Raw genomic sequence first — 19,989 nt, forward strand, 5'->3', positions numbered from 1 at the left:
AATAGAATATGTAGTCACAAAATTTGACTTCAAAATAAATAAATAAACCTTCTGTGAAAGCTACAACTTGCTATCCCTAAAATCACTACCTTAATGAACTCAAAACTAAATAAATATATACGTAAATGGTGAACAATAACCAAACAGAAACACTTACTAAACAAGACAAAGACATTTATCTCAGCAGAATGTTTTAATCGACTATTTCCCATTTACATAATACAAAATATAAATCCACACATTTAAATTTATATAATCTTTCGTTGTTTGCACATTCCTTTTTCAAATACCCAAAATACACCAATATTAATTTTGCCACATGTCATAGGAATGGGTTTATGAATTGAGAAAGTCGATTATACACTTTAAATACCGTAGAAATGGAAACGACTGAACTAAGATCAGTAATAAATTTAATCATTAAGTCTAGACGGAAAACAAAGAGGTGAACCCCCCAAAAATAATCTGATTAACCGTTCTGTTAGTTCACGTAAGTCTATGATCCTTACTACGATTAAAAATAAAATGAAATTAAGATTTCTTTCTGCAAATTAAGAAGACAAATAGAAATTCTGTAAAGTGTATTATTTACAACTGAAGTTTCAGTCTCGAAAACGATTTTAAAGTTTGGTTTATTGCTGAAAAAGATCACATACTAAATATGCAATAAGGCCTACTCCACAACTTAGAAATTTGAACACATAAAAATAGAACATCTCATGCAAAACAAGACCAGCTGATTTAGATAGTAGTAACGGAACTCTAACTGACGAGTTGAACCGATTGTTTTTTTATAATAAACTTTTACGTAATTTGCAAGAACATAAGCGTAAGGTTTGAAATTTTAGTCAGTAGGTATATGTTCAACTTTTTTTATTCCTATGTAGCCATTAAGTTATTCATTATCTCAGTTTGTTAAAAGCTCTGTTCAAAGGAAATAATATTATTCAAATCAGAGAATGAAGAATGCATTCCTAATTGGTCAAATATAAATTTAAAACTTACCCCAGTTTTGGAATAATCCTTTAAAATTTACCAATTTGCCACACATACTAAAGAAAACTTCACTTGAAACTTGTTGATTCGGGGATCCAAAAGTGGCATTGAAATTGATTGAAGGCTTAAGAAAAAATGGATCTTCTGCGGACGTTGTTAATGAGCTGAGGTAAGTTGTGGTACAGCCATCTGGAGCTTGCTTTCTTGATCTCTTCAAAATTGGTAAGAAAGATTACTGCTAGAAAATGAATGTGCTCCGAGAGAGGAAATAAGCTTCAGAAAAGAAGAATCATACGGGATGACCTTCATTTCTTAAGTGGGGTGCGGATAAACAATAGAATAAAACAGCACGAAAAAAGTGTTTCTCAGAATAATAAAAAGTGACGAAGAATTGGAAAGAATTCAGCTCCGACTAGAGCTGAGCTCAAAAGAAGGCAAACATATCAATTCGAAATGGAATAAAAGTAGCTTTCTTGTTTCTACGTCTAACAAACGGTAGAATTGATACAATCCGACTACGATATAAACGATTATTACCATCCCATCTAATCCAGTACATCTATCCCATCCAATCCAGTTTATCTATCCCATCTTATCCAGTACATCTATCCCATCTACTCCAGAACTTCTATCCCATCCAATCCAGTACATCTACATCATTTCATTCAGTTAATCTATCTCAACTAATCCAGTACACCTATCCCATCTAACCCAGTACGTCTATCCCATCTTGACCAATTTATCTATACATCTTTTCCAATTCAGCTATTCCACCTTATCCAAGTTAGCTATTCCACCTTACCCAAGTCAGCTATCCCATCTAATCCAGTTCATCTATCCCATCTTATCCAAAACATCTATCCCATCTAATCCAGTACATCTATCCCATCTTGTCCAATTCATCTATCACATCTTTTCCAATTTAGCAGTCCCATCTTATCCAAGTCAAGCTATCCCATCTAATCCAGTTCATCTATCCCATCTTATCCAAAACATCTATCCCATCTAATCCAGTTCATCTATCCCATTTTATCCAAAACATCTATCCCATCTAATCCAGTACATCTATCCCATCTTGTCCAATTTATCTATCACATCTTTTCCTATTCAGCAGTCTCATCTTATCCAAGTCAGCTATTCCACCTTATCCAAGTCAGCTATCCCATCTAATCCAGTTCATCTATCCCATCTTATCCAAAACATCTATCCCATCTAATCCAGTACATCTATCCCATCTTGTCCAATTCATCTATCACATCTTCTCCAATTCTGCAATCCCATCTTAACCAAGTCAAGCTCTTCCACCTTATCCAAGTCAGCTATCCCATCTAATCCAGTTCATCTATCCCATCTTATCCAAAACATCTATCCCATCTAATCCAGTACATCTATCCCATCTTGTCCAATTCATCTATCACATCTTTTCCAATTTAGCAGTCCCATCTTATCCAAGTCAAGCTATCCCATCTAATCCAGTTCATCTATCCCATCTTATCCAAAACATCTATCCCATCTAATCCAGTTCATCTATCCCACTTTATCCAAAACATTTATCCCATCTAATCCAGTACATCTATCCCATCTTGTCCAATTTATCTATCACATCTATTCCAATTCAGCAGTTTCATCTTAACCAAGTCAAGCTATTCCACCTTATCCAAGTCAGCTATCCCATCTAATCCAGTACATCTATCCCATCTTATCCAAAACATCTATCCCATCTAATCCAGTACATCTATCCCATCTTGTCCAATTCATCTATCACATCTTCTCCAATTCTGCAATCCCATCTTAACCAAGTCAAGCTATTCCACCTTATCCAAGTCAGCTATCCCATCTAATCCAGTTCATCTATCCCATCTTATCCAAAACATCTATCCCATTTAATCCAGTACATCTATCCCATCTTGTCCAATTCATCTATCACATCTTTTCCAATTCAGCAGTCCCATCTTATCCAAGTCAGCTATTTCACACTATCCAAGTCAGCTATCCCATCTAATCCAGTTCATCTATCCCATCTCATCCAAAACATCTATCCCTTCTAATCCAGTACATCTATCCCATCTTGTCCAATTCATCTATCACATCTTCTCCAATTCTGCAATCCCATCTTAACCAAGTCAAGCTATTCCACCTTATCCAAGTCAGCTATCCCATCTAATCCAGTTCATTTATCCCATCTTATCCAAAACATCTATCCCATCTAATCCAGTACATCTATCCCATCTTGTCTAATTCATCTATCACATCATAACCAATTCATATATCTCATCTTATCCATGTCAGCTATCCCATCTTATGCAGGTCAGCTATCCCATCTTATCCAAGTCAGCTATCCCATCTTGTCCAATTCATCTATCCTTTCTGCATCAGTTCGATTAACCCATCTAATCCAATGCATTTATCCCTTGTACTCCTGTTCATTTATCCCATCCTCATCCACTACATCTAACCCATCTTATTCAATTCATCCGTCTCAAGTAATCTTGTTCATCAATACCCACCGACCTAACATCTAATCATTATACACTACAACAGAGGATTCACCATTAAAATAAGAAACGATTATCCCTAACTACTCGCAGTTAGATGTAATGTTTAGCCTTCTAGGATGCAAATCTTTAGCCTTGAAAGTGTACATTAGCAAAGCTCCTTTGCCCAAGACAAAGCATGAACTTCAACAACTGATTCTTGCTGCATAAAAATAATAAAGATAGAACTAAATGAACTAAAATTCCAAACCAGATATTCTTAAATCATGTGAAGTTCAGAGAAACCAAAATACTAGTGCATTGCAACAGTTAGTCTGGGGTGTTTGGAGAATTTCTGTTCGAATGTCTAAAATTTTCTACTGACTGAAAATGTAGGGCAATGTTTACATAAATAATAGACGTGATCTTCTTATTTTAAACAAAGTTTATGATTGCTTTCAGACTGAAACTTGTATTTAGTTCTCTTAAATAAAAACTTTACAGAATGTTTCATATATGTCTCCTTATTAGGCCGGGTCTATAAGAACACAAACTAACACATTCAGTACGAAACGGAAGATCGCCGAACGACTTATAACGGTAGCATGCTACCCTAGAAGAATTACGAAACCAATACAGCGACTAATACCGTGTAAATCGACCGCCGAAGAGCGAAAAGCCAACGCGGATTATTTTCGTCGTTTTAAAGGTATCGCCGCGCGCGGCAAATTACGAAATATGCGCCGAATCTCGTCGAAAGGTAGACCCAGCTTTAAGTTTACAGAGATCTATCAATTTCATTATCTTTGAATTCAATCTCAGTAGACAAGATTCTCAAAGTCTTATGATAACTTTTAGAACGGTTAAATCAGATCATATGTGAAGCTTTAAGTCTGCATTTTTCTTAAGTTATTACTGTTCATAATATAGTGATGTCCAACCCACCTTTAAGAGAAACCTAGCTGAATAAAACGTTTCTCAATTCAAAATATTTTCAAAGTAACACAGCTTTAGAACATGAAAGCACAACTTTATCTCTCACCGATTTTTCCATTTAGAGTGAAAGATGCAAGCATTGAGCGATCTTTGCTGGTAAAATTAAATGTTTGTCTCTCTGTTGTGTATCATTATTTTTATTAAGTTGAGTAAATTCTACTGAAATCATCAAGTGACTTGTTTAGTTTTTTTTGTTAAGAATTTACCATTTGGATAATTTGTTTACCACTGTTTTATTGCGTAGTCTTGAGTTCATTCATAATTATAGATTTATTGGAAGTAAATTGGGTGCCCAAAAAGTTATTTTAAAACTCAATTTTGTGTGAATATTCCAATTTTTAAATGTTATTACATCTTACCAAGGTATACTGTGAATAATAATCAGAACATTTTTTAAACAATCATTCTCAGCTCAGTGGTACTGTTTAGATTTCATGTTACTGAAGTAATACTTAGTTCAATCTTCAAACTCCTAGCAACAAACATCATCACAATCAGTCTTTTAGCTAACAATATCCATAATTCACTTCTTTTTATTTAACAAAACATCTTGAACACCTCGTATCTGAGATGACTCAGGGCTGGCTGCAGTCCAGCTTCTGCAGTTATCTCGATACAGGTCTGTAGTTTTGTTAACAGATGAAAAAAGTGACAGATTTTTGTAGCGTAGACTATGATTGTGATGCTTGTTGTTTTTGGTTTAGTTGAAGAAATTTAACAGGTAACATGAAATAAAAAAGGCCCAATTGAGTGAAAATGTTAAGATTGTAAGTCCTGATTGTTCTTCTAAAATATACAGCGGTTACACATAGCGTGTATTTAAAAATAGAATATATAGTCACAAAATTTGATGTTAGAATAAATAAACCTTTTGTGAAAATCAAAATTTTACTTTTCCCAAGAAATTAACTCAAAACTACACAGGTTGTACTGAACAATGGTGAACAATAACCAAACAGAAACACAGACAAACCAAAGACACTTGATCGTCTCAGCTGATTTTTCCTTCAACGATTTCCCATTTAAATAATACATAACATACATCCACACATTTACATTTATATAATCTCTCGTTGCTTGCAAATTACTTTTCCAAATACCCAAAATATCCATTTTTAGTTTATTATAAAAGAGCAATAATCCAATCAAATTTTCTAAAAACATATGTTACATTACCCGCGAGCTATTTCTTATGTTTAGAAGTGATTAGAGTAAAGCTCTAAATGTGCAATGTTGAGAGATGAAATTGGTCATCTGACTCTATTGAGTTGTTTTCAAATTGTTGTACTTCCGGTAGTGCCCATTTCTATGTCATAGAAGAGGGTTTATGAATTGAGAAAGTCGATTATAAACTTTAGTTTCTCCCAAACACCGTGCTGCTGGAAACGACTAAACTAAGAACAGTAATAAATTTGAACCTTAAGTCTCGATAAAAAACGAAGAATTAAACTTCACATATTTTTACGATTTCCAGTTCTGTTAGTTCAAGTAAGTCTATGAACCTTTCTACGATTAAAAAGCTAATGAAACTAAGATTTCTTCCTCCAACTTAAGAGGACAAATAGAAATTCTGTAATGTTTATTATTTACAACTGAAGTTTCAGTCTGTAAAAAGTTTTAAAATATGGTATACTGCTTAAAGAGATCACAAAGATTATTTATGCAATAAGGCTGACTCAGAACTTAGAAATTTAAACTTTATTCAAATAGAACATCCCAGGGAAAACAAGACCAGCTGATTCAGACATAGCAACAGAACTCTAACTGACCAATTAAACTCTAGTCTTCTTTTGCAGAGAGAACAATACCAGCTGATTTACACATACTAACAGAACTCTAACTGACCAATTGAACTTTAGTCTTTTTTTGAAGAGAAAACAATGATATTTCTCAAATCTCAGGATAAAGGTTGTCTTCCTTTCTATGAACAAAAAGCTTACTACGAAGTTTCGGAATACTCTACTAAAAATACCACACATAGAACCAGAAAACATGAGTTGAAACATGTTGACGGGAAGAGTTCAAAAAATTGAATTGAAATTGATTGAAGAATAGACTTGAAAATTGTTGGATCTTGCACGGATGTTGTTTAGGAGTTGAGGCAAGTTGTAGAGCGGTCATTTGAATCTTGCTTTCTTGATCTCTTCAAAGTTTGCATCGAAGTTGAAATGAATCGTCTCAGATTGAAGAAATAGATTTGAGAAAAGTTGGATCTGGTACGGATGTTGTTTAGAAGTTGAGGCAAGTTGTAGAGCGGTCATTTGAATCTTGCTTTCTTGATCTCTTCAAAGTTTGCATCGAAGTTGAAATGAATCGTCTCAGACTGAAGAACAGACTTGAAAAGTGTTGGATTTTGCACGGATGTTGCTATGAGCTGAGGCAAGTTGTAGAGCGGTCATTTGAATCTTGCTTTCTTGATCTCTTCAATATTTGCATCGAAGTTGAAATGAATCGTCTCAGACTGAAGAAGGAGACTTGAGAAGAGTTGGATCTGGTACGGATGTTGTTTAGGAGTTGAGGCAAGTTGTAGAGCGGTCATTTGAATCTTGCTTTCTTGATCTCTTCAAAGTTTGCATCGAAGTTGAAATGAATCGTCTCAGATTGAAGAAATAGATTTGAGAAAAGTTGGATCTGGTACGGATGTTGTTTAGAAGTTGAGGCAAGTTGTAGAGCGGTCATTTGAATCTTGCTTTCTTGATCTCTTCAAAGTTTGCATCGAAGTTGAAATGAATCGTCTCAGACTGAAGAACAGACTTGAAAAGTGTTGGATTTTGCACGGATGTTGCTATGAGCTGAGGCAAGTTGTAGAGCGGTCATTTGAATCTTGCTTTCTTGATCTCTTCAATATTTGCATCGAAGTTGAAATGAATCGTCTCAGACTGAAGAAGGAGACTTGAGAAGAGTTGGATCTGGTACGGATGTTGTTTAGGAGTTGAGGCAAGTTGTAGAGCGGTCATTTGAATCTTGCTTTCTTGATCTCTTCAAAGTTTGCATCGAAGTTGAAATGAATCGTCTCAGATTGAAGAAATAGATTTGAGAAAAGTTGGATCTGGTACGGATGTTGTTTAGGAGCTGAGGCAAGTTCTAGATCTTTTCAATATTTGCATCGAAGTTGAAATGAATCGTCTCAGACTGAAGAAGTAGGCTTGAGAAGATTTGAGTCTTGTACGGATGTTGTTTAGGAGCAGAGGCAAGTTGTTGAGCGGCCATTTGAATCTTGCTTTCTTGATCTCTTCAATATTTGCATCGAAGTTGAAATGAATCGTCTCAGACTGAAGAAGGAGACTTAAGAAGAGTTGGATCTGGTGCGGATGTTGTTTAGGAGTTGAGGCAAGTTGTAGAGCAGTCATTTGAATCTTGTTTTCTTGATCTCTTCAAAGTTTGCATCGAAGTTGAAATGAATCGTCTCAGATTGACGAAGTTAAGTTGAGAAAAGTTGAATCTTGTGCGGATGTTGTTTAGGAGCTGAGGCAAGTTCTAGATCTCTTCAATATTTGCATCGAAGTTGAAATGAATCGTCTCAGACTGAAGAAGTAGGCATGATTTGAGTCTTGTACGGATGTTGTTTAGGAGCTGAGGGAAGTTGTGGAACATTCATTAGAATCTTGCTTTCTTGATCTCTTCAATATTTGCATCGAAGTTGAAATTAATCGTCTCAGACTGAAGAAGTAGGCTTGAGAAGAGTTGGATCTTGTACGGATGTTGTTTATGAGTTGAAGGAAGTTGTGGAACATTCATTTGAATCTTGCTTTTTTGATCTCTTCGAAGTTTGCATCGAAGACTATTGAGTTGAAATGAATCCTTTTTGATTGAGGAAGTGGGCTTGGAAATAGTGGATTCGGTACGGATGTTGTTAATGAGCTAAGGTAAGTGGTGGAACGGTCATTTCTATTTTGCTTTCTTGATCTATTCAATATTTGCATCAACGTTGAAATGAATCCTTTCTGATTTAAGAAGTAGACTTGAGAAAAGTTGGATCTGGTACGGATGTTGTTTATGAGTTGAAGGAAGTTATGGAACAGTCATTTGAATCTTGCTTTCTTGATCTCTTTGTAATTGGTAATGAATGAATTTTCGCGTCGAAATTAATCTTTACTGATTGAAGAAGTAGGCTTGGAAATATTGGATCTTGTACGGATGACTTTAATTTTTTGAGAGTGGAGAGTATAATTTTTGCGACATGATATTTGATTATAACAAACATTTGCAAAAAAGAAGCATAAGTATTCTTTGGAAACGATGGAAATCACTGCCATACTACTTCTTGATGAAGCGTTATTGACGAACTAACTGGAGTTTAAGAAGAAGCAGGAAAACCCCAGTTGCCATACTATGTACGCCTTGTTTTAGATTTTTACAGCTGGAATCGCACTAAAATCCTTGGATCGCAATAAATAACTAATCCACACCTTCCCATAGATTAAAGAGAAACACTAGTTTAAATTATTATTTTAGCGCAACTTTACGTCGGCAAGATTTATTATTATTGAAGTTTTAGACCAATATTCAAACTATGAAAAACAACAAACATTATATAAAACCTGTATCATTTCAACCTGTGCCCTAAATTCACTGGAATTTAATGTACAATTTAAAAAGCATTAATTATTAAAAAAAAAAACTTTAATAACTTTCCTTCCATTATATTTTTAAATATTCTATTTGCAATATAGTGATAATAACAAATGTTACTAATTTCGATGTATGAGTATGCAGCATAGAATTGTTCAAAAAATTTCTATGAAATCCTCTGAACTTCTCAAAAAAGAATCCTGATACAATCTGCACAACGGTTACGAGAAAATAAGCCTCTCCTTGTACAGATGACTATGCCCTATGTGTACTGTGTAAATGATTGGGGTGTAACAGTATATGTTATAATGCTCATGTTCATGTTGTTAGGCTGGGATACCCGCAGGGACGCCAAGTCCCCTGAAGAAGTGGCTACTCCACTTCCCCCTACGGGGATGGGATTAGGAACTGACAAAGAACTATTTTCTCCCACTGAAAATATTTTGTCAGAAACCAACTTTGCAATAATCGCCAAAAACACTAAGTTATTCAATGATCTTCGACCAATACTCGTGACATGCTGCCAGAAGACACTACTGACATCCTTATAACTCGGCTCTTAAATACTATTCCTTATAATTATAACACACCAAGGAAAATACCACTATGTTAAACAGTGAGTTTTCTAAGGTACACGCGAAAAAGAAAGAATTACAACAAAAGATAAAATTAAATCTTAAAATGAATTTATATTGAAATGCAGTGTTGTTTTGTGTAATGTTGTTACACTGTGAGATTGTTGATATGGTGTCAGTGTATGAGTGTTGTTTTTGTAAAACAACTAAAACCTGGGAACCTGAAAACCCTAACTAAAAAACAAATTCAAAACTTTAATTTTGTAATTACTTTAATTATCTAACTAATATATTTATCCACCTGAAAACCCTAACTAAAAAGCAAATTCTAAACTTCAATTTTGAAATGACTAACTATCTAAAACTATTTTCTGCTGTGAATAAAAAAAATAATCATGCAAAGAAAGAAAACGTGCTTAGTAACATGCAGAATTGACTTACCCCTCTGCTCTACTTGGACTTGAAGTTCCGAAGAAGGATATTAGTAGAGGCCATATAAATGAATAATTATGGTTCCATTTATTTATAAAATGTCTAGTGTCATTTTGTCATGCACTAAATTTATATCATGCACTAAAGAGTTGCTGGCTGGTTGATGTGTAGCTGAAAACCTTAACTAAAAAGCAAATTTTAAACTTAATTTTGAAAATACTTTAACTAACTAATACATATATTGTATAGGTCCACCTGAAAACCCTAACTAAAAAGCAAATTCTAAACTTTAATTTTGAAATTACTTTAACTATCTAATATGTTGTTCCTTTCCTTCCTCCAGGCATCCCTAACATGCCCTAATAAATGGAATCATAATTATGGATAAACTCGAAGTATTTATCGTTGACGGAAGAGATAGTTCGCGAATAAAATTTGGCCAAGTATAAAAAAATAAATTTTGATAAGGAGATTATAGAGTGCAACTCGCTGTAGGCGAGCCTAGAGCGAGTGACACGCTACTAATCGCGCCCGAACGTCATCGATATAACCACTATAATTCCCCAGTCTACCTTTTTTTGCTGTAGGTTGGGATATATAACAATATCTTGCAGTTACATATCCATCGATGTAGTCCTTTGCGTCTTCGTCTTGTCGGAGGGGGAAGAGCAGGAGTCCTCGTCAATCGTCACTGGACACTTGACACTGGTTAAAAATATTTAATCGCAAACAAATACTTCGCAGGCTTTACTTTAGCGGAATTTGGATGAACCCGAAGCAATTACTTTTAAATACGCACAGGTTAAAATATCAATGTCATAGTTAATATAAGGTAAAAAAAGTTCCGAAGCAATCACTCCCGGAGATTTTAACACGAACTCGGTTCCTGTAACAATAAGGAAAAAAGATAAGTAATATATAACTTAAATGAACACATTTTTTCGAATTAAATTTTGACCAAAATATTCAAATAAAACTCATCTTTGTTCATAAATTCAAAAAAATGCTTTTGAAACTATTTATAGGAATTTGAATTAATTTGTTTCTTCAGCTAAAAGGACCAATATGCCCAAAAGTAATTTAAAAAAGTTTAATTCAAACCTCATTCTCCTTTCTTTCTAATACACTATAGTAAATATAAAAATTTGATGGATTATTAATTTAAATTAGGAAATGTACTTACTGCGTAGAAGTGATGTTACCTCCACCAGAACACGAGTTGAACTGTTATCAGAGTAGAGGTTATAATGGCCGTTACACATGCGTAGTAGTTACATATGGTACTTTTTTTTATGATTATTGGTAATAATTTAATAAATGTAATTTAAAAAAAAAATTCTAGTATAATGTTGACTCGAAAATCAGATTTCTATGGATGAATTATTTTTTTAAATAATTTTAATACATAATCTAGTAGGGAATACTTTTATGACGTTACACGCAGAAAGTTCTTCTACTTTAATTAAAAGATTACCGTTAAAATTTAGTTTTAGAATTTATATACATTTTTTAAAGTAAACCAAATTTTTAAAAAAAAGTTAAACAGCTGATTAATATAACCTTCTTTTAATATTTTCAAAAAAACAGCTGGATAGTTTATCTAAAATTATTGAATATTAAAATTAAAATTAAATAAATCACATATTTAATATTTTACCAGTAGTTTAACCGTAATTTAAGGTAAAGGGCAAAGGGAAGATCTAGAGATAATTCATCACCCAAAAACCTCTATCAAATAACGTCACAAGAAATGGTTTCCAACTAAAATGATGGAAAATTAAGAAGAAAGTATAGAATACAAAGTTTAAAGTAAGAAGTATTCAGGAAATCACCTGATAAGGTAGATCTATTTCTACTCGCTCAATGCAAAAGATGAAGGAAATGTGAGCTAGTTGGGCCAATAAAAGAATGTTTTCCCGCAAGAAAAACCACGATACAGTCCAGCAATAAAAAGTTAGAAATAAGGTAGATCTATTTCTACTCATTCAATGAGAAAGTTGAAGGAAATGCGAGCTACTTAGGCAAGATAAAAACGTGTTACCAGTGAGGACTAAAATCATACAGGCAAGAACTAGATGTAAGAAACAAAGTAGATATATTTCTACTAATACAATGCAAAGATTGAATAAATAATAAAGAAGTGACCAAGCTATCATCAGCAGAAACAGCTGTATACCACTAAAATCAGAAAACTATTTCGACATTTTCTAATGGTTCTTACTCCTTATTTTTCAAAATAGATGGACCCAACACGTAGAATCTATCATTACCCTTATCATTAACTAGCAAATGCCGAAACAGCAGAATTCCTATGAAATTAGGAGACTATTTCCACTTTTTCCAATGGTTTTTACTACTTGTTTCACAAAATAGAACGACATAACGTGTACAACATAGCATTGCCCTTATTATTGACTATCAAAAGCAGATACAGCAGAATTCCTATGAAATTAGAAGACTATTTCTACTTTTTCCAATGGTTTTTACTTCTTGTTTCACAAAATAGATCAATCCAACATGTACAATCTAGCATTGCCCTTATTGTTAACTACCAAATGCAGAAACAGCTACATTGAAGTGAAATTAGGTGACTATTTCCGCTTTTTCCAATGGTTTTTACTTCTTGTTTCACAAAATAGATCGATCCAACATGTACAATCTAGCATTGCCCTTATTATTAACTATCAATTGCAGAAACAGCTACATTACAGTGAAATGAAGAGACTATTTCCACTTTTTCCAATGGTTTTTACTTCTTGTTTCACAAAATAGATCGACCTAACATGTACAATCTTGCATTGCTCTTAATATTAACTATCAAATGCAGAAACAGCTACATTACAGTGAAATTAGGAGACTATTTCCACTTTTTCCAATGATTTTTACTTCTTGTTTCACAAAATAGATCAATCCAACATGTACAATCTAGCATTACCCTTATTGTTAACTACCAAATGCAGAAACAGCTACATTGAAGTGAAATTAGGTGACTATTTCCACTTTTTCCAATGGTTTTTACTTCTTGTTTCACAAAATAGATCGACCTAACATGTACAGTCTAGCATTGCCCTTATTATTAACTATCAATTGCAGAAACAGCTACATTACAGTGAAATTAGGAGACTATTTCCACTTTTTCCAATGATTTTTACTTCTTGTTTCACAAAATAGATCAATCCAACATACCCTTATTGTTAACTACCAAATGCAGAAACAGCTACATTGAAGTGAAATTAGGTGACTATTTCCACTTTTTCCAATGGTTTTTACTTCTTGTTTCACAAAATCGATCGACCTAACATGTACAGTCTAGCATTGCCATTATTATTAACTATCAATTGCAGATACAGCAGAATTCCTATGAAATTAGAAGACTATTTCTACTTTTTCCAATGGTTTTTACTTCTTGTTTCACAAAATAGATCGACCTAACGTGTACAATCTAGCATTGCCTTTATTATTAACTATCAATTGCAGAAACAGCTGCATCAGGTGAAATGAAGAGACTATTTCCCCTTTTTCCAATGGTTTTTACTTCTTGTTTCACAAAATAGATCGATCCAACTTGTACAATCTAGCATTGCCCTTATTATTAACTATCAATTGCAGAAACAGCAGCATTCCAGTGAAATGAAGAGACTATTTCTACTTTTTCCAATGGTTTTTACTTCTTGTTTCACAAAATAGAACGACCTAACGTGTACAATCTAGCATTGCCATTATTATTAACTATCAATTGCAGAAACAACAGCATTCCAGTGAAATCAGAAGACTATTTCTACTTTTTCCATTAGTTTTTACTTCTTGTTTTTCAAAATAGATCAATCCAACATGTACAATCTAGCATTGCCCTTATTGTTAACTACCAAATGCAGAAACAGCTACATTGAAGTGAAATTAGGTGACTATTTCCACTTTTTCCAATGGTTTTTACTTCTTGTTTCACAAAATAGATCGACCTAACATGTACAGTCTAGCATTGCCCTTATTATTAACTATCAATTGCAGAAACAGCTACATTACAGTGAAATTAGGAGACTATTTCCACTTTTTCCAATGATTTTTACTTCTTGTTTCACAAAATAGATCAATCCAACATACCCTTATTGTTAACTACCAAATGCAGAAACAGCTACATTGAAGTGAAATTAGGTGACTATTTCCACTTTTTCCAATGGTTTTTACTTCTTGTTTCACAAAATCGATCGACCTAACATGTACAGTCTAGCATTGCCATTATTATTAACTATCAATTGCAGATACAGCAGAATTCCTATGAAATTAGAAGACTATTTCTACTTTTTCCAATGGTTTTTACTTCTTGTTTCACAAAATAGATCGACCTAACGTGTACAATCTAGCATTGCCTTTATTATTAACTATCAATTGCAGAAACAGCTGCATCAGGTGAAATGAAGAGACTATTTCCCCTTTTTCCAATGGTTTTTACTTCTTGTTTCACAAAATAGATCGATCCAACTTGTACAATCTAGCATTGCCCTTATTATTAACTATCAATTGCAGAAACAGCAGCATTCCAGTGAAATGAAGAGACTATTTCTACTTTTTCCAATGGTTTTTACTTCTTGTTTCACAAAATAGAACGACCTAACGTGTACAATCTAGCATTGCCATTATTATTAACTATCAATTGCAGAAACAACAGCATTCCAGTGAAATCAGAAGACTATTTCTACTTTTTCCATTAGTTTTTACTTCTTGTTTTTCAAAATAGATCAATCCAACATGTACAATCTAGCATTGCCCTTATTGTTAACTACCAAATGCAGAAACAGCTACATTGAAGTGAAATTAGGTGACTATTTCCGCTTTTTCCAATGGTTTTTACTTCTTGTTTCACAAAATAGATCGATCCAACATGTACAATCTAGCATTGCCCTTATTATTAACTATCAATTGCAGAAACAGCTACATTACAGTGAAATGAAGAGACTATTTCCACTTTTTCCAATGGTTTTTACTTCTTGTTTCACAAAATAGATCGACCTAACATGTACAATCTTGCATTGCTCTTAATATTAACTATCAAATGCAGAAACAGCTACATTACAGTGAAATTAGGAGACTATTTCCACTTTTTCCAATGATTTTTACTTCTTGTTTCACAAAATAGATCAATCCAACATGTACAATCTAGCATTACCCTTATTGTTAACTACCAAATGCAGAAACAGCTACATTGAAGTGAAATTAGGTGACTATTTCCACTTTTTCCAATGGTTTTTACTTCTTGTTTCACAAAATAGATCGACCTAACATGTACAGTCTAGCATTGCCCTTATTATTAACTATCAATTGCAGAAACAGCTACATTACAGTGAAATTAGGAGACTATTTCCACTTTTTCCAATGATTTTTACTTCTTGTTTCACAAAATAGATCAATCCAACATGTACAATCTAGCATTACCCTTATTGTTAACTACCAAATGCAGAAACAGCTACATTGAAGTGAAATTAGGTGACTATTTCCACTTTTTCCAATGGTTTTTACTTCTTGTTTCACAAAATCGATCGACCTAACATGTACAGTCTAGCATTGCCCTTATTATTAACTATCAATTGCAGAAACAGCTACATTACAGTGAAATTAGGAGACTATTTCCACTTTTTCCAATGATTTTTACTTCTTGTTTCACAAAATAGATCAATCCAACATGTACAATCTAGCATTACCCTTATTGTTAACTACCAAATGCAGAAACAGCTACATTGAAGTGAAATTAGGTGACTATTTCCACTTTTTCCAATGGTTTTTACTTCTTGTTTCACAAAATCGATCGATCCAACATGTACAATCTAGCATTGCCCTTATTATTAACTATCAATTGCAGAAACAGCAGCATTCCAGTGAAATGAAGAGACTATTTCCACTTTTTCCTATGGTTTTTACTTCTTGTTTCACAAAATAGATCGACCTAACATGTACAATCTAGCATTGCCTTTATTATTAACTATCAATTGCGGAAACAGCTACATTACCGTGAAATTAGGAGACTATTTCCACTTTTTCCAATGATTTTTACTTCTTGTTTCACAAAATAGATCGATCCAACATGTACAATCTTGCATTGCCCTTATTATTAACTATCAATTGCAGAAACAGCAGCATTCCAGTGAAATGAAGAGACTATTTCCACTTTTTCAAATGGTTTTTACTACTTGTTTCACAAAATAGATCGACCTAACATGTACAATCTAGCATTACCCTTATTGTTAACTACCAAATGCAGAAACAGCTACATTACCGTGAAATTAGGAGACTATTTCCACTTTTTCCAATGGTTTTTACTTCTTGTTTCACAAAATCGATCGATCCAACATGTACAATCTAGCATTGCTCTTATTATTAACTATCAATTGCAGAAACAGCAGCATTCCAGTGAAATTAGGAGACTATTTCCACTTTTTCCAATGGTTTTTACTTCTTGTTTCACAAAATCGATCGATCCAACATGTACAATCTAGCATTGCTCTTATTATTAACTATCAATTGCAGAAAGAGCAGCATTCCAGTGAAATTAGGAGACTATTTCCACTTTTTCCAATGGTTTTTACTTCTTGTTTCACAAAATCGATCGATCCAACATGTACAATCTAGCATTGCTCTTATTATTAACTATCAATTGCAGAAACAGCAGCATTCCAGTGAAATTAGGAGACTATTTCCACTTTTTCAAATGGTTTTTACTACTTATTTTTTAAAATAGATCGACCCAACATGTACAATCTAGCATTGCTCTTATTATTAACTATCAATTGCAGAAACAGCAGCATTCCAGTGAAATTAGGAGACTATTTCCACTTTTTCCAATGGTTTTTACTTCTTATTTTTTAAAATAGATCGACCCAACATGTACAATCTAGCATTGGCCTTAATATTAACTATCAATTTGCAGAAAGAGCAGCATTCCAGTGAAATTAGGAGACTATTTCCACTTTTTCCAATGGTTTTTACTTCTTATTTTTTAAAATAGATCGACCCAACATGTACAATCTAGCATTGCCCTTATTATTAACTATCAATTGCAGAAACAGCAGCATTCCAGTGAAATTAGGAGACTATTTCCACTTTTTCCAATGGTTTTTACTTCTTATTTTTTAAAATAGATCGACCCAACATGTACAATCTAGCATTGGCCTTAATATTAACTATCAATTTGCAGAAAGAGCAGCATTCCAGTGAAATTAGGAGACTATTTCCACTTTTTCCAATGGTTTTTACTTCTTATTTCACAAAATCGATCGATCCAACATGTACAATCTAGCATTGCTCTTATTATTAACTATCAATTGCAGAAACAGCAGCATTCCAGTGAAATTAGGAGACTATTTCCACTTTTTCAAATGGTTTTTACTACTTATTTTTTAAAATAGATCGACCCAACATGTACAATCTAGCATTGCTCTTATTATTAACTATCAATTGCAGAAACAGCAGCATTCCAGTGAAATTAGGAGACTATTTCCACTTTTTCCAATGGTTTTTACTTCTTATTTTTTAAAATAGATCGACCCAACATGTACAATCTAGCATTGGCCTTAATATTAACTATCAATTTGCAGAAAGAGCAGCATTCCAGTGAAATTAGGAGACTATTTCCACTTTTTCCAATGGTTTTTACTTCTTATTTTTTAAAATAGATCGACCCAACATGTACAATCTAGCATTGCCCTTATTATTAACTATCAATTTGCAGAAAGAGCAGCATTCCAGTGAAATTAGGAGACTATTTCCACTTTTTCCAATGGTTTTTACTACTTGTTTCACAAAATAGAACGACATAACGTGTACAATATAGCATTGCCCTTATTATTGACTATCAAAAGCAGATACAGCAGAATTCCTGTGAAATTAGAAGAATATTTCTACTTTTTCCAATGGTTTTTACTTCTTGTTTCACAAAATAGATCGATCCAACATGTACAATCTAGCATTGTCTTTAATATTAACTGGAAAAGACGAAAGAAGAGTTTTTGAGAAAAATTAGATTTTTCTTTGGTACTATTTTCTAACCAAACAAGCTGAACAAACGTTAAAACGTTTGGAAAAAGGGAAAATCTTCTTCTAGTTTCCCTTATAATCTGTTGTTTCAATCATTTGACAGTTAATTACAAAGGTAATGCTGGATTGTACATGTGTCGAAAAGAAAAGTTTTTTAAGAGAAATGAGTGAACTAGGTAAAGGTTATATATTTTTGTTTTACTTATATATTTATTTATTTGGTTGTATTGTACAAGAATAAACGTTACAATACATAGAGTTACATTTATACAATATGCGATATTAATTAATAAAATTAGATAAAGAAGAAATAATAATTAACTTGAAAAAAAGAGTAATAATTGAATATAATTCTTTAAAATTCATAAGTAAATACATTTTAATCTTTATGAACAAAAAATGAATGATAATTCAAACTGAAAAATATAATAATACAATAAAATAAAAAAAATGCAGTTCTGGAAATGTTAACAATAGCAAAATAGAAAGGAAATATGAATAAAAGACTGAAGTGCATTAGAATTAAAGTACTAAAGAACCCAGGAACGTAATACAAAAATTTCTAAATATTAAAATTAAACCTACTTACGAGGGTCGTTTGAAAAGTCCGTGCAAAAATAAAAACTACTTAATTTTTTGGGGTAAACCTTTTTTATTTTTCAAAATAGTCTCCTTTTTGGCTTATACACTTCGTCCAACGCTGCTCTAGTTTGTTGATCCCTTCCGAATAATAGGATTTGTCCAAGTCTGAAAAATAGCCATTCGTTTCTGCAACCACCTCCTCGTTTGAATAAAATCTTTTTCCCGCCAGCCATTTCTTCATATTGAGGAACAAATAGTAGTCCGAGGGAGCCAAGTCTGGAGAATAGGGGGGATGTGAAACGAGTTGGAACCCTATTTCCATTAATTTTTCGACCACAACTGCTGAGGTGTGAGCTGGTGCGTTGTCATGATGGAAAAGGACTTTTTTGTGGGCCAATCGTGGGCGTTTTTCTTGCAGCTCGGTTTTCAAACGGTCCAATAACGATGAATAATATGCACCTGTAATAGTTTTACCCTTTTCCAGATAGTCGATGAAGATTATTCCTTGCGAATCCCAAAAGACAGTCGCCATAATCTTTCCGGCCGAAGGAACGGTCTTCGCCTTTTTTGGCGCAGATTCCCCCTTGGTAACCAATTGTTTAGATTGTTCTTTGGTCTCAGGAGTGTAGTGATGTATCCATGTTTCATCCACAGTGACGAAACGACGCTTAAAGTCCTGCGGATTCTTCTGGAACAGCTGCAAACCGTCCTTGCAACACTTCACACGATTTCGTTTTTGGTCAAGCGTGAGCAATCGCGGCACCCATCTTGCGGATAGCTTTGTCATGTCCAAATGTTGATGCAAAATATTATGTACCCTTCATTCGAGATGCCCACAGCACTAGCAATCTGACGCACCTTCACTCTTCTGTCATCCATCATCATATCATGAATTTTATCAATGATTTCTGGAGTAGTAACCTCAACAGGGCGTCCAGAACGTTCAGCGTCACTTGTGCCCATATGGCCACTCCGAAAATTTTGAAACCACTTATAAACTGTTCTAATCGAAGGTGCAGAGTCACCATAATGTTTATCAAGCTTCTCTTTAGTCTCCTGAGGCGTTTTGCCTTTCATAAAGTAGTGTTTAATCAACACACGAAATTCTTTTTCGTCTATTTTTTGAAAATCACTCGACTTCCTCGATTCAAACGAATGCCAAACACAAAGAAATAGACCGATCTGGCTGAAACTTGGTGTGTGTTCTTCCAAGAGATGCTACTAACTAAACATAACCTCGATACGCGCCAGTAGTGCTATCTCTCTGGACTTTGCACGGACTTTTCAAACGACCCTCGTAAGTACTTACATACGTATGTAAATTACTAAAATTACAG

This window comes from Rhodnius prolixus, unplaced genomic scaffold (assembly GCF_049639745.1).
Source record: "Rhodnius prolixus isolate KJV_2025 unplaced genomic scaffold, Rpr scaffold_9, whole genome shotgun sequence".
NCBI classification, from domain to species: domain Eukaryota; kingdom Metazoa; phylum Arthropoda; class Insecta; order Hemiptera; family Reduviidae; genus Rhodnius; species Rhodnius prolixus.